At 46.1% G+C, this 14,471-nt stretch overlaps 1 long non-coding RNA gene across 3 annotated transcripts in view; it reads right to left on the bottom strand.

The window, feature by feature from the left end:
* LOC139272619 (uncharacterized) overlaps positions 1-14,471 on the bottom strand; it is a 166,547-nt gene that overhangs the window by 41,747 nt on the left and 110,329 nt on the right. For 2 of the 3 annotated variants that reach the window (XR_011594912.1, XR_011594914.1), the window contains exon 2: positions 11,357-11,466. The exons of the other annotated variant lie outside the window; for it this stretch is intronic. This is a non-coding gene — a long non-coding RNA (uncharacterized lncRNA). The remainder of the gene's footprint in view (positions 1-11,356; positions 11,467-14,471) is intronic. 3 annotated transcript variants of the gene reach the window in all.

Raw genomic sequence — 14,471 nt, 5'->3', positions numbered from 1 at the left:
CAGCTCCACCTTCGCAAATAGACATCATAACCAGACTATGCTTGAGCAATGTCATGGGAACTCTACAAATATCTCTCCCATGGTGTTGCTTACGCTAAGTGGTATGAAGTGCGAGTTTATAATGACAGGGGAATTATATTGTAGCTCGCGGTGTATTATGCTGCCGCTAAGATGAAGCTGTGTTTAAACTGGCCTGTGTCAGGAAGCCAGGAAGCCAATTGCTATCGATAAAAGCAATTTTAAGAAATCTAAATATATTTGTGTCACTTGGATATGATTGGCTAAAATTTCATATTGATAAAATAACAATGAATGGCAATCGGTCAGTTAGATAAGGCACCAATTGGGAGAATGCAAAGCAGGTGCATAAACATCAATGAAAGGATCAGCCATGATCATATTGAATGGCGATGCAGAGTCAAAGGGCTGAATGGCCTATTACTGTTCCTATTTTCTATGTTTCTATATTTCCTCAGAATGACATCATTCTGGCTCCCACCATTGCCATTCCCCCTTTGCACCTGCCATGGCCTGCACCCCAGCCATCCAAGATTGCTGCCACTCATTCTGAGGCAGTGCAGTCGGCAGCCTGACATTCCAAGCCCACAGTTGGTGCAGGGCGTCCTCCTAGGCCATCTGTCCTGTCTCCTTCAGACACAGAGCAGCACTCAAGCGGCCTTGATGCAGTCACTGAGACCACATTGAGGAGGAGCAGTAGGCATGGGAGGGGGTGAGGCAGAGGGGTGGCAAATGCCTGCAGAAGACGCACTAATCATATGTGTCCCCATAGGAATATGTCGCTGTTGACTATAAATGGTTGTCAAAATCTCTTTGGTGTTCTTGCACGCCTGCTCCTGTTGTAAAGGGCTGTAGCTAAAATGGATACTGTTGCAGAATGTGAACTGACAAGGCCGTTTGTACAGATGTTGTTGATGTTCATTATGTATTCTGGTGTTTGAAGAGACGGTAGCTCCAGCTTTTATTGTTTGCGGGTGTGGGTACTTTGGGGTTGTTTGAGGGATGTATATAAATAAAATGTTGCTTTGACCATTTCCTTCAGCCTCTGGTATATGACTGTGGACTTGTGACGGAGATGTGGCATTATCATTGCACAACGCGCAATCATTATTAGCTGCATCCCTCAACTTCCTCCATCTAAGCAAACCGACGCATTATGAGCCACTGCCGCATGGCCCTTGCGTCGGCACCATTGGCACGCTGCCTCCTCCGTGGCTGCTGCTGGTCCTCATCATCTTGCTGGACATTCGGGGCCTCACCAGGCTCCTGTTCATCTTCCTCTTCCTCTTCCTCCCCCTCCTCCTTCTCCTCCTGTGGTGGGCCTACAATCCCCAGTGGCAAGGCCTGGGCCCTCCTGGTGGCCAAGTTATGCAGCATGCAGCACCCCACAACAGCGAGACCTGGTGAGGGGTATATTGAAGGCTGCCTCCAGAGCGGTCCAGGCATCAGAATCGCTGCTTCAGCAGCCCTACTGTCCGCTCAATGATGTTACGGGTGGCAGCATGGCTCTCATTATAGCGTTCCTCCGGATCTATAGTGGGATTGCAGAGGGGGGTCATTAGCCAGGCTTCCAGGCCGTATCCCTTGACCTTGAGCAGCCAGCCTCGGCATTCTTGTGGTGGTTGAAACAGTCGAGGAACAGTGCTCTCCCACAGGATAAATACCTCATGTGCACTTCCAGGATAGCGAGCATTGACTACAAGAATGCGCTGCATGTGGTCGCATACCAACTGCACATTTAGGGAGTGGTATCCATTTCTGTTTCTCAATACCTCTGCATTCTGGAATGGTGCTCGCAAGGCCACGTGCGTGCAGTCCATTGCTCCTTGAACCCTCGGAAAGCCCACTATCCTGTTAAACCCACATGCGCACTCATCCTGTTTCTCCCTGGTCATCAGGAAGGTAATGATGTCCATTCTGTGTGTGTAGAGAGCCTGTGTGATGTCACGGATGCACCGATGTGCTGTGAATTGTGACACGCTGCATATGTCCCCTGATACAGCCTGGAAGGAGCCAGAGTCATAGAAGATGAGTGGCACCGAGACCTTCATTGCAACAGGCAGCGCAGTCCTGTGCCGATGTGAGGCTGCAGGTCTGCCTGCAGGAGATGATATGTCTCTGTAACTACCTTGTTTCGAAAGCGCAGCCTTCTGACACACTGCTCCTCGGACAGATCCAGGTATGAATTGCTGCTGGTAAAGCCGTGGGGGTAAGGCCTCCTGCCTCGACAACTAGGGCCTCTCCTCTTTCGGCCGCCGACATGGCCAACAGCCCTTCTGTCTTGACGCCGCCTTACTGGAGCATGTAGAATGCGACGCTGGCGCCATAGTAATGTCATTAAAGTTTTCAGCTTCACTTATTATCAAACTGTACTGTTATGTCTGTCTGTCGCTGCAAACGCAGAGGCTCACTGCCGTGCCGTTTGTAAACGTTGCACTGACTGTGACCTCTGAGGGAAGCACGTCCTCATCCCTTTAAGTAGCCACCAGTTAGCAACTTTGGAAGGTTGCACTGACTGTTTTTTCAGACATGATTAGTGCTGGTCGCTAAATGAGCTGGCCGCGCCTAATTTAGCGAGCGGGGCGCTAGCATGGTCATTGCACCAGGGCTGACATTATGATCTGACTGATAGCAGCCAGGCGCTAGCATTTGGCAGCCGGTAAACTTCAGCTAAATTTTCCAGTGGGGCGCTGCAAACTGCACACCTGGTCGGTAAGTTATTACATTAGCATTAACGCCCCTCCTGCCGCTAACTGAGGCGCTAGACAACTGAATTTCTACCGCATGGAGTATTTTTCTTTAGCTTCTAGCAGATCCTATTCAGAAGGCTTTTTCAAATAATTTTGAAAAGCAAGAGGGAAAATTCAAATTTTTATTGAGGTAGCATTTATATTGAATGGACTAGAAATTCATTTTTTGGCAAAAACGGTATTTTGTCGCCAAAAATACCACTTTCGCTTTGCTACCGTTACCCGGCGTAAAATTCGAGCTTCAATTTGTGCAGCGGTAAAAATCCGCATTGCACGAGGATTCGTGACGCAAACCTCGAATTATCTGCAACTTTACTCCGAGGCCGATATCGCTGCGACAGAGGCCTTGGGAGAGGGGAAACATCAAAAAAAATTGCAAAAAAATTGTGCACAAGCAAGCTCCCACAAACAGCAACGTGATAATGACCTGATAATCTGTTTTTTTTTGTGATGTTGATTGAAGGATCACCGGGCATTACTTGCCTGCTCTTCTTCGAAATAGTGCCATGGGATCTTTTACGTCCACCTGAGAGGGCAGACGGGGCCTCGGTTTTAACGTTTCAGAAAGATGACATCTCTGGTGCAGTGGAGCTCAGTATTGCCCTGGAGTGTAGCCCTAGACATCCATACTGCTTTGCCACTGGTGTCTCCTATCTGCTTGTTGTGCCTTACTCTGTTGGCTGCCTGGAAGGAGCAGATAGGTCCTCACCCTGAGACGTGAAGTCCTCATCCATGTCATCTCTTGTCTTTCCTGGCCCTAGTGGATGATCTGGGATAGACGTGGACACAGACCCTTGATCGATCCACTCGCTTCTGTAAATCAGAAGCAAGAGCTTCCTGTAAATTGGAGCCCAAGGTCTCAATAATAGCAGTCATGATGTTGGCACTTGAACTAAATATCCTCGGAGACTCCCTTTCCTTTTTTTGGGCTAGCATGAAGTCACTAAGCTCTCCTTTACCCATTCCCCCAATCACCATTATTAGCAGGGCCTGCTCGTCATAACTACTGAGGCATCTCAGGTCCACCTCCAGTATGGATTCTCTGTTGATTGCTTTTGTTATATATGTAAACCTGTAAATACCTTGTTTAACCACCAGAGGGCTCATCCCCTGGAATCCCAAGGGATCCTACAATCCCTTGGGAGCACCTGTACTTAAGGAGGCCTCACAGGCTGGAGAGGCACTCTGGAGACCTGCAATAAAAGACTAAGGTCACCCTTTACTTTGAGCTCACAATATCTGGTCAGACTCTTTAATCATACATAACAACTGGCGACGAGATACAGATGACGAACCCTATCGCAATGATGCAGAGAACAGTGGCATCTTGGAGAAATTTTTGGAAGTAGATGATTGGGAAACCTTCGTGGAACGACTCGACCAGTACTTCGTGGCCAATGAGCTGGAAGGAGAAGTGAACGCTGCCAAACGAAGGGCGATTCTCCTCACCGTTTGCAGGCACCAACGTATGGCCTCATGAAAAATCTGCTTGCTCCAGCGAAACCCACAGAGAAATTGTATGATGACTTGTGCACACTGGTCCGGGAGCATCTTAACCCGAAGGAAAGCGTTCTGATGACGAGGTACCGGTTCTACACATACAAGAGGTCTGAAGACCAGGAAGTGGCGAGCTATGTCGCCGAGCTAAGACACCTTGCAGGACATTGCGAATTTGAAGGACATTTGGAGCACATGCTCAGGGACTTCTTTGTACTTGGCATTGGCCATGAAGTAATACTTCGCAAACTTTAGACTGCAGAGTCCCAACCTTGAGAAAAGCCATAGCAATAGCCCAAGTGTTCATCGCCACCAGTGACAATACCAAGCAAATCTCTCAGCAGACGAATACTGCAACAAGTACTGTGAACAAAGTAATGTTGTTTTCAAATCGTAACGTACAGGCAGGCCTTACATGCCGGCAGCTGCACGTCTGCAGATGTCTCAGAGTCTACCATCAAGGGTGATGAATGCAAGGCTGTTAACACCCTGTTGGTGCTGCGGGGGTGATCATTGATTCCATTCATGCCACTTCAAAGGATACGTTTGCAAGGGCTGTGGAACAATGGGACATCTCCAACGTATGTGCAGGCGAGCTGCAAACCCTGCTAATCCTGCAAACCACCATGTTGCAGAGGAGGACAGATCCACGGCGGATCACGACGAACCAGAGCCTCAGACCGAGGAGGCAGGGGTATATGGGGTGTACCATTTACCACAAGGTGTCCCCCGATAATGCTGAAGGTTGAATTAAATGGACTCCCAGTGTCAATGGAGCTGGACACGGGTGAGAGCCAGTCCATTACGTGCAAAAAGACTTTCAATAAATTGTGGTGCAGCAAGGCCTCAAGGCCAGTCCTGACTCCCATTCGCACTAAACTGAGAACTTACAAAAAGGAACTGATTCCCGTAATCAGCAGTGTTACTGTAAAGATTTCCTACGATGGAGCGGTGCACAAGCTACCGGGCAATGGCCCCACGCTGCTCGGCAGGAGTTGGCTGGGGAAGATACACTGAAACTGGGATGACGTCCGAGCACTCTCATCCGTCGATGACACTTCGTGTGCCCAGGTCCTAAACAAGTTCCCCTCGCTGTTCGAACCAGGCATCAGAAAGTTCCAAGGAGCAAAAGTGCAGATCCACCTAATTCCGGGGGCCCGACCCATCCATCAGAAGGTGAGAGCAGTATCGTACATGATGAGAGAGAGGATGGAGATCGAGCTGGAACGGCTGCAACGAGAGCGCATCATTTCGCTGATCGAATTCAACGAGTGGGCCAGTCCGATTGTGCCAGTCCTCAAGGGAGACGGCACCATCAGAATCTGTGGTGATTACAAAGTAACTATCAATCATTTCTCCCTGCAGGATCAATACCCACTACCAAAGGCAGATGACCTTTTTGCGATGCTGGTGGGAGGAAAGACGTTCACGAAGCTGGACTTGACCTCAGCCTACATGACGCAGGAGCTGGAGGAATCATCGATGGGCCTCATCTGCATTAACACGCACAAAGGTCTCTTCATTTACAACAGGTGCCTGTTTGGGATTCGATCAGCTGCAGCGATATTCCAGAGAAACATGGAAAGCTTACTGAAGTCGGTCCCGTGCACCGTGGTCTTCCAGGACGACATCTTGGTTACAGGTCGGGACACCGTCGAGCATCTGCAGAACCTGGAGGAGGTTCTTAGTTGGCTTAATCGCGTGGGGCTCAGGTTAAAACGCTCGAAGTGCATTTTCCTGGCGCCTGAAGTGGAATTCCTGGAGAGAAGAATTGCGGCGGACGGCATCAGGCCCACCGATTCGAAGACAGAGGCAATTGAAAATGCACCGAGGCCACAGTATGTAACGGAGCTGCGGTCGTTTCTAGGACTCCTGAACTACTTTGGTAACTTCTTACCAGGTCTCAGCACACTGTTAGAACCACTGCACGTCTTACTGCGTAAAGGAGACGAATGGGTATGGGGTAAAAGCCAAGAAAATGCCTTTGTAAAAGCTAGAAAACTGTTATGCTTAAACAAATTGCTTGTGTTGTATGATCCATGTAAGCGTTTGGTACTAGCATGTGATGCATCGTCATACGGTGTCAGGTGTGTATTGCAACAAACTAATGAATCTGGGAAATTGCAACCAGTTGCTTATGCATCCAAAAGTCTCTCAAAGGCTGAGAGAGCCTACAGCATGATTGAAAAAGAAGTGTTAGCTAGTGTTTATGGGTTAAAGAAAATGCATCAATATCTGTTTGGGCTCAAGTTTGAATGGGAAACTGACCATAAGCCACTGATCTCCCTCTTTTCTGAAAATAAGGGGATAAATACGAATGCACCAGCCCGCATCCAGAGATGGGTGCTCACGTTGTCCACACACAACTATGCCATTCGCCACAAGCCAGGCACAGAAAACTGGACCGTTGCTCTCAGTAGGCTGCCATTTCCCACCACGGGGGTGGAAATGGCACAGCCTGCAGATTTAGTCATGGTGATGGAAGCATTCGAAAGTAAGCAATCATCCGTTACCGCCCGACAGATTAGAACCTGGACGAGCCAAGACCCCTTACTGTCTTTGTATAAAATTGTGTGCTTCACGGGAGCTGGTCCAGTGTCCCGTTAGGGATGCAGGAAGGAATAAAGCCGTACCAGCGCCGCAAAGATGAAATGTCTATACAGGCATACTGCATCTTATGGGGTAATCGGGTAGTGGTACCAAACAAGGGCAGGGAAACTTTCATTGGTGATCTCCACAGTACCCACCCAGAACATCAGAACATAAGAATTAGGAACAGGAATAGGCCATCTAGCCCCTCAAGCCTGCTCCGCCATTTAACAAGATCATGGCTGATCTGGCCGTGGATTCAGCTCCACTTACCCCCCAGCTCCCCATAACCCTTAATTCCCTTATTGGTTAAAAATCTATCTATCTGTGATTTGAATACATTCAATGAGCTAGCCTCAACTGCTTCCTTGGGCAGAGAATTCCACAGATTCACAACCCTCTGGGAGAAGAAATTCCTTCTCAACTCGGTCCTAAATTGGCTCCCCGTATTTTGAGGCTGTGCCCCCTAGTTCTAGTCTCCCCGACCAGTGGAAACAACCTCTCTGTCTCTATCCTGTCCATCCCTTTCATTATTTTAAATGTTTCCAGAAGATCACCCCTCATCCTTCTGAAATCCAACGAGTAAAGACCCAGTCTACTCAATCTTTCATCATAAGGTAACCCCCTCATCTCCAGAATCAGCCGAGTGAATCATCTCTGTACCCCCTCTAAAGCTAGTATATCCTTCCTTAAGTAAGGTGACCAAAACTGCACGCAGTACTCCAGGTGCGGCCTCACCAATACCCTATACAGTTGCAGCAGGACCTCCCTGCTTTTGTACTCCATCCCTCTCGCAATGAAGGCCAACATTCCATTCGCCTTCCTGATTACCTGCTGCACCTGCAAACTAACTTTTTGGGATTCATGCACAAGGACCCCCAGGTCCCTCTGCACCTCAGCATGTTGTAATTTCTCCCCATTCAAATAATATTCCCTTTTACTGTTTTTTTTTTCCAAGGTGGATGACCTCACACTTTCCGACGTTGTATTCCATCTGCCAAACCTTAGCCCATTCACTTAACCTATCTAAATCTCTTTGCAGCCTCTCTGTGTCCTCTACACAACCCGCTTTCCCACTAATCTTTGTGTCATCTGCAAATTTTGTTACACTACACTCTGTCCCCTCTTCCAGGTCATCTATGTATATTGTAAACAGTTGTGGTCCCAGCACCAATCCCTGTGGCACACCACTAACCATCGATTTCCAACCCAAAAAGGACCCATTTATCCCGACTCTCTGCTTTCTGTTAGTCAGCCAATTCTCTATTCATGCTAATACATTTCCTCTGACTCCGTGTACCTTTATCTTCTGCAGTAACCTTTTGTGTGGCACCTTATCGAATGCCTTTTGGAAATCTAAATACACCACATCCATCGGTACACCTCTATCTACCATGCTCGTTATATCCTCAAAGAATTCCAGTAAATTAGTTACACATGATTTCCCCTTCATGAATCCATGCTGCGTCTGCTTGATTGCACTATTCCTATCTAGATGTCCCGCTATTTCTTCCTTAATGATAGTTTCAAGCATTTTCCCCACTACAGATGTTAAACTAACCGCCCTATAGTTACCCGCCTTTTGTCTGCCCCCTTTTTTAAACAGAGGCTTTACATTAGCTGCTTTCCAATCCGCTGGTACCTCCCCAGAGTCCAGAGAATTTTGGTAGATTATAACGAATGCATCTGCTATAACTTCCGCCATCTCTTTTAATATCCTGGGATGCATTTCATCAGGACCAGGGGACTTGTCTACCTTGAGTCCCATTAGCCTGTCCAGCACTACCTCCCTAGTGATAGTGATTGTCTCAAGGTCCTCCTGTCCCACATTCCTGTGACCAGCAATTTTTGGCATGGTTTTTGTGTCTTCCACTGTGAAGACCGAAGCAAAATAATTGTTTAAGGTCTCAGCCATTTCCATATTCCCCTTTATTAAATCCCCCTTCTCATCTTCTAAGGGACCAACATTTACTTTAGTCACTCTTTTCCGTTTTATATATCTGTAAAAGCTTTTACTATCTGTTTTTATGTTTTGCGCAAGTTTACTTTTGTAATCTATCTTTCCTTTCTTTATTGCTTTCTTAGTCATTCTTTGCTGTTGTTAAAATTTTCCCAATCTTCTAGTTTCCCACTAACCTTGGCCACCTTATACGCGTTGGTTTTTAATTTGATACCCTCCTTTATTTCCTTGGTTATCCACGGCTGGTTATCCCTTTTCTTACCGCCCTTCTTTTTCACTGGAACATATTTTTGTTGAGCACTATGAAAGAGCTCCTTAAAAGTCCTCCACTGTTTCTCAATTGTGCCACCATTTAGTCTGTGTTTCCGGTCTACTTTAGCCAACTCTGCCCTCATCCCGCTGTCGTCCCCTTTGTTTAAGCATAGTACGCTCGTTTGTGACACTACTTCCTCACCCTCAATCTGTATTACAAATTCAACCATACTATGATCACTCATTCCGAGAGGATCTTTTACTCGGAGATCGTTTACTATTCCTGTCTCATTACACAGGACCAGATCTAAGATCGCTTGCTCCCTTGTAGGTTCTGTAACATACTGTTCTAAGAAACAATCCCGTAAGCATTCTATGAATTCCTCCTCAAGGCTACCTCGTGCGATTTGATTTGACTAATCGATATGTAGGTTAAAATCCCCCATGATTACTGCCCTTCCTTTTTCACATGCCTCCATTATTCCCTTGATTATTGCCTGCCCCACCGTGAAGTTATTATTTGGGGGCCTATAAACTACGCCCACCAGTGACTTTTTCCCCTTACTATCTCTAATCTCCACCCACAATGATTCAACATTTTGTTCATTAGAGCCAATATCGTCACTCACAACTGCCCTGATATCTTCCTTTATTATCAGAGCTACCCCACCTCCTTTCCCTTCTTGTCTATCTTTCCGAATTGTCAGATACCCCCGTATGTTTAATTCCCAGCCTTGGCCACCCTGCAACCACGTTTCTGTAATGGCCACCAAATCATACCCATTTATAATGATTTGTGTCGTCAACTCATTTACTTTATTTTGAATGCTGCGTGCGATTAGGTAGAGTGTTTTAATACTAGTTTTTAAACCATGATTTTTAGTTTTGACCCCTCCTGCAGCCCCTTTATATCCATACATATTGTCCCTTCCTATCACCTTGTGGTTTACACTTACCCCAGTGCTATTCTGCTCTGTGCTTCCTGCCTTTTGCATTCTTTCTTGGGATCCTGTTCATCTGAGCTCTCACCCATTCTAACTAGCTCAGAGCTCTCTCCTGTGTTCCGAATACTCTTTGCATTGAGGCACCGAGCTTTCATGCTTGCCTTTTTATTACACTTTGACCCTTTAGAATTTTGCTGTACAGTGGCCCTTTTTGTTTTTTGCCTTGGGTTTCTCTGCCCTCCACTTTTACTCATCTCCTTTCTGTCTTTTGCTTTTGTCTCCTTTTTGTTTCCCTCTGTTTCCCTGCATTGGTTCCCATCCCCCTGCCATATTAGTTTAACTCCTCCCCAACAGCACTAGCAAACACTCCCCCTAGGATGCTCCAAATGGATTGAATGTGAGATAATGTCGGCAAGCATGTCCGCTGCCACTACTGAAAGCCTGCGGGCCATGTTTGTCACGCATGGCCTGCCTGATGTCCTTGTGAATGACAATGGGCCGTGTTTCACCAGTGCCGATTTCAAAGAGTTCATGACCCGCAATGGGATCAAACATGTTACATCTGCCCTGTTCAAACCAACGTCCAATGGTCAGGCAGAGAGAGCAGTGCAAACAATCAAGCAGAGCTTGAAGAGGGTAACTGAAGGCTCACTGCAGACTTGCCTATCCCGAGTGCTGCTTAGTTACCGCACGAGACCCCACTCGCTCACTGGGATTCCACCCGCTGAACTGCCCATGAAAAGGGCACTTAAGACAAGGCTCTCGTTAGTCCACTCTGATCTACACAAACAGGGTAGAGAGCAGGCAGCTTCAACAAAGTACATATCAGTATAGCGCAAATGTGTCACAGAAATTGAGATTAATGATCCTGTATTTGTGTTGAACTATGGACAAGGTCCCAAGTGGCTTCCCGGCACTGTCGTGGACAAAGAGGGGAGCAGGGTGTTTTGGGTCAAACTTTCAAATGGACTCATCGACAGGAAACACTTGGACCAAACCAAACTCAGATTCACAGTTTACCCAGAACAACCCACATTAGACCCTACCATTTTTGACCCCCCAACATACACACCAGTGACAACCGAGACAGCGGTTGACCACAAAACAGAACCCATCACCCGCAGCAGCCCAGCAGGACTCCCCACACCAGGCAGCCCAGCAAGGCCAGCTGCACACCAGCCCAGCGAGGGCCCAACAAACAACTCAACAAAACCAGCATTTGCACTGAGACAATCAACCAGGGAAAGAAAGGCCCCAGATCGACTCAACTTGTAAATAGTTACACTACTGACTTTGGGGGGGTGGGGGGGGGGGGAATGTAGTTATATATGTAAACCTGTAAATACCTTATTTAACCACCAGAGGGCTCATTCCCCGGAGTCCCAAATGATCCACAATTCCTTGGGAGCACCTGTACTTAAGGAGGCCTCACAGGCTGGAGAGGTACTCTGGAGACCTGCAATAAAAGACTAAGGTCACCCTTTACTTTGAGCTCACAGTATCTGGTCAGACTCTTTATTCATACATAACAGCTTTGACCAGCTTTCTCCTTTGAAAAGAAAACAGAAACCTTTCAGCATTAGAAAGGGCATCCCACTGAGCAGCTTGACCAGGCAAGAAAGGATGAGCAGAAAGCATGCAAATAGCCCAAGGAGCCATTTAATCAATTAGTGATAAATGATGTGTGTGTTCATCCATTTGGCAGCCACCATATTGGAGATATTTAGATGGTTTCAGAAGTGAGGGGCTCCATTACACATGTGACTGTATACTAGGAACATAGGAAATAGGAGCAGGAGTAGACCATTCAGCCCCTCGAGCCTGCTCCACCATTCTATTAGATCAAGGTTGATTTGATCTTGGGCTCAGCTCCACTTCCCTGCCCACTCCTCATAACCCTTCACTTCCTTATCTTTCAAAAATCTGTCTATCTCCGCCTTAACTATATTCAATAACCCAGCCTCCACAGCTCTCTGGGGCAGAGAATTCCACAGATTTACGACCCTCTGAAAGAAGAAATTCCTCCTCATCTCAGTTCTAAATGGGCGATCCCTTATTCTTAAACAATGCCCCCTAATTTTAGATTTCCCCATGAATGGAAACATCCTCTCTGCATTTACCTTGTCGAGCCCCCTCAGTATCTTATATGTTTCAAAAAGATCCCCTCATTCTTCTAAACTCCAATGAGTATAGGCCCAACCTGCTCAACCTTCCTTCATAAGTCAACCCCTTCATCTCAGGAATCAACCAAGTGAACCTTCTCTGAACTGCCTCCAATGCAAGTATTCCCCTCCTTAAATAAGGAGACCAAAACTGTATGCAGTACTCCAGGTGTGGTCTCATCAATACCCTGTACAGTTGTAGCAAGACTTCACTGCTTTTATACTCCATCCCCCTTGCAATAAAGGTCAACATTCCATTTGCCTTCCCGATCACTTGCTGTACCTGCATACTAACTTTTTGTGTTTCATGCACAAGAACCCCCAGGTCCCCCTGTACTGCAGCATTTTGTAGTTTCTCTCCATTTAAATAATAATTTGCTCTTTTATTTTTCCTGCCAAAGTGGATAACCTCACACTTTCCCACATTATACTCCATCGGCCAAACGTTTGCCTACTCACTTAGCCTGGCTATATCCCTTTGCACTCGGCTGAGTGCTTGGTACATGCGTAGTACATCATCCCATTGCTTTTAGTGGGCACTAATTAACCTCTCTACCTTTGTATTTTTCCTCAGTTTGGAGAATATCCTTCTCATTCGCACAGAAGTGACAGCATTCACATGACTGGCCAACTTGTTGGACACTGTTTCTATTTGGAAGATTTCCCTCTGCCCCAAAACATTGCCACTTTCTTGAGAATCGCCTCCTTCAATAACGTTTATTCACTGAAAGGACAAATTCTGGGAGCTTCTCTAGCTGTAAGCCCACGACACTTAACTTTGCCATAGTGGGAATCATGCCCTGCTGGTGACATAGGAACACAAAATCTGATCCTTCCATTTATGCAGAGACTTATGGGTAGAAAGAGCTTAATAGTATAACAATCATCTGGGGGCAATCCACACTGCAAGGACCATTTCAAGGGGAAAAAAACACCAGTACATGTTTATTCAAGCAAGGAGAGAGAGCAAGCAAAAAGGATTAGCGAAAGGAGTGATGAGGGCTGTAAATAATTTTATAACCATTGATATGCCTCTCCCTATCTCTGTAATCGCCTCCAGTCCTGCAACCCTCCAAGATCTCTGCGCTCTGATTTTAATCACTCCATCATTGGTGGCCGTGACTTCAGCTGCCTCGGCCCTAAACTCTGGAATTCCTTCCCTAAGGCTGTATGTCTCGCTACCTCTCTCTTACTTCCTTTAAGGAGCTCCTTAAAACCTACCTCTTTGACCAAGATTTTGGTCATCTGTTCTAATATCTTCTTATGTGACTCGATGTAAAAAAAATTTTGATAAAGCTCCTTTGAAGCTTTGGGGCATTTTACTGCATTAAAGGTGCTACATAAATGTCAGTTGTTGTTGTCTGCTCTCAGTCATTTTGGTTAAAAAGATTCTAACCTACCTCCTTACATTTTGCTTAACAAAACCCCCAAAGTTTTCTGCCTATAAATGAGTTTGAAATATATCTCACTATTATGTTTGCAAATCCAACTCCTGAAAGGAGCCTTTACGCTTGACTGATGCGTCAGTTAATTATTGCTACTAATTAATGCCTAATTAGGAATCAAGAATTGACCAGTCCTTTCAACCTCATAAGACAGTCTTTAAACCTTAGATTTAAGTATGGCTTCCACCCAATCAGCCTTTGTTGTTGCATAATCCAATGTGAATTTGCAGACACCACATCAGGAGAATAGTACTGAACCAATTATAGGACGCTAATGCTTAATTATTAGCAAGGGCTGCTCCTCACAGCAACTGAGGCATCTCAGCAACCTCACTGAATTTGCAATAGAAAAAAATAAAATACAATTGTGTTTGAAGATTGCTTTGTAATGAACCACAAAGAGCTTTCTTGAAGTTCAAGGGAAGAATTTATTGTTTGAATTTAAAACCAGGGACACACATTGTGAGGAAATGCTACATTGGAGTCTCCTTTTCTTCTGAAAGGATGATATCTGTCTGAATGTGGTCACTATTATGTATGCAACCCTATGTAACCAGCATTCTACTGCCACCAGAGGACATATTTGTTGGAGTCCCAAGGGATCCCAGCATCCCTTGGGAGCACTGTATATAAGCAGGCCTCCAACCTGTACTCTGGAGTTAGAATAAAAGAGACTAAGGTCACACTTACTCATGTCTACAGTACTCAGTCACATTGCTTTATTTAAGTCATAACAACTGGCGACGAGATAACAAACCATGCAGAGAATGCAGAGAACTGTTGGTATCCTGGAGAAATTCTCAGAAGGTGACGATTGGGAAGCCTTCATGGAGCGACTCGACCAATACTTCATG

This window comes from Pristiophorus japonicus, chromosome 9 (genome assembly GCF_044704955.1).
Source record: "Pristiophorus japonicus isolate sPriJap1 chromosome 9, sPriJap1.hap1, whole genome shotgun sequence".
In the NCBI taxonomy this organism is placed as follows: domain Eukaryota; kingdom Metazoa; phylum Chordata; class Chondrichthyes; family Pristiophoridae; genus Pristiophorus; species Pristiophorus japonicus.
This window is presented reverse-complemented; position numbering and strand designations above follow the sequence as displayed.